General features: G+C 35.3%; 1 non-coding gene across 1 annotated transcript; it reads left to right on the top strand.

Annotated features, from left to right (window-relative positions):
- The first annotated feature begins 1,638 nt into the window (after positions 1–1,638).
- TRNAC-ACA (transfer RNA cysteine (anticodon ACA)) lies at positions 1,639–1,710 on the top strand. The gene has a single exon. It is a non-coding gene; the product is annotated as a tRNA-Cys (tRNA).
- The last annotated feature ends 255 nt before the right edge of the window (positions 1,711–1,965 follow it).

The following is a 1,965-nucleotide window of genomic DNA, read 5'->3' as shown; positions in this document are numbered from 1 at the left end:
AATACAGGAAAAGTTGATGTAATAAAATCCCAGAGGAGGTGTAATAGATGTGATCAACAGTTCAGATATAGGAGTTCACTTTGAACAGAAGAAACAATTAATTCTCTGAGTCTAAAGGGAAAGCTAGGAGGGTGAATCCCAGGAATTAAATATAGTTCTTTTCCTTGTTGCTGTCTATCAGTAAGAATTATTCACAACCCTCCACCTGAGGCTATGACGCCAGCATTCTTATTCAGCATTCAATATCAGTGAGGGTTACCTCCTTCTCAGGAAGTTTCTATTGAGTCTTCAAGTTTAGAATTAGCCAATGAAAATCTCATTTTTTTTTCAGGGTTGCTAATTTTATAAACAATACCTGTCCCTTTCAAAAGATGCGTCTGACCAAGGTATGTATGTTACACTGCCTCTCCCCACATTTTTCTATTTTTCTGATTAAAAAATAAAGGCAGAGAAAATCAATCCAATTAGGTATAAGTTCATGTTAACAAAACAAGCCTTCTTTATTTACTTTTAACTTTCCATCACAGAAATTTTCAAATGTACACTAAAGAAAATAATAAAATAAACTCCCGATACCCATCATTTCAATAATTACAACCTATAGCCAGTTTTGTTTCATCTGTAACCCCTTCTCATCACACCTCCACTCCCAGTATTTTAGAGCAAATAGTCTTCCTTAAAAAATAAAACCACTACAATATTATAAAGTAATTAGCCTCCAATTAAAGTAAATAAATTTAAAAAATAAAATTGCTATGTTACAAAAAAATAAAATAAAACGTTTAAACTTAGTGATTACACACTTTACATATCTGTTTTTCTTTCATCACCTCACCAAGACACTAGATACAGTAGGGAACCACTTTATACAAAGATTTAGTAGCAAAATAAAAGTATTAACAAAGTCTCATTTTAGATGTTAATTTGAGAATTGTTTTTAAAATACCAAGAATTGTGCAATTATTAAAAATCACGTAATTTCAGAATTGGTAAGCAAGTAAATATTTTTCATGTTCTTGTCACCACAGCAGCTCAAACAGAAATGCCTATCTATCCTTTATGAACATCCCGTTTGTATAGTTTGGAATGGAATCATTGGTGATTATTTTTCAGATTAACACTTGCCATTATTCTAATGTAAAATTGTTTTTAATAGCCTGAAAACATGTGCCCACAATGGTGCTTGAAAACTCTCTCCCATATTAATAGCTTTGGAAGAAGTTAAATGTGATAAATTGCTCTGAAGAAGTCAAGTTCCACAACAGGCAGTATTGTTTGTTTGGAATAGGGCTCACTGCAAAATATCAGAAGTGATGCTGAGACACTTACATGCAGCGGCACTTCAATGCAGCAACACATTTTTAACCTTTAAAACCGTCTAGTATCTGGGCAAGGATAATGGAGAAAAAATGCTGGTGACTCAGCTGCAAGATCAATATCACTGTAATAGATTTATAGGCTCTGAAATAGTATTCTAGCCCACAGTACCTCCACCACCACCATTCATTTTATATTTATTCCTATTGGGATATTATACCAGACCTTCAAGAATATAATACTTGCATAAAATGCAACTGTTCTATCAAAATTAATGTAGATACCTGGATGTACACTAGACAACACTATTTTTACAGATCTTCCCTGGTGGCTCAGATGGTAAAGCGTCTGTCTACAATGCAGGAGACCCGGGTTCAATCCCTGGTTTGGGAAGATCCCCTAGAGAAGGAAATGGCAATCCACTCCAGTACTCTTGCCTGGAAAATCCCACAGACAGAGGAGCCTGGTAGGCTACAGTCCATGGGGTCACAAATGCCTGGAAAATCCCATGGACAGAGGAGCCTGGTAGGCTACAGTCCATGGGGTCGCAAACAGTCGGACACGACTGAGCGACTTCACTTTCTTTCTTTCTTTCAAGATAGAAGAAGAAAAGGAAAAGATTTAAGACTGTTTTTTAATTTTGTTTTT

This window comes from Bos taurus, chromosome 5, assembly GCF_002263795.3.
Source record: "Bos taurus isolate L1 Dominette 01449 registration number 42190680 breed Hereford chromosome 5, ARS-UCD2.0, whole genome shotgun sequence".
Classification (NCBI taxonomy): Eukaryota; Metazoa; Chordata; class Mammalia; order Artiodactyla; family Bovidae; genus Bos; species Bos taurus.
The sequence above is the reverse complement of the archived record's forward strand: the minus strand, read 5'-3'. Positions and strand labels throughout refer to the sequence as shown.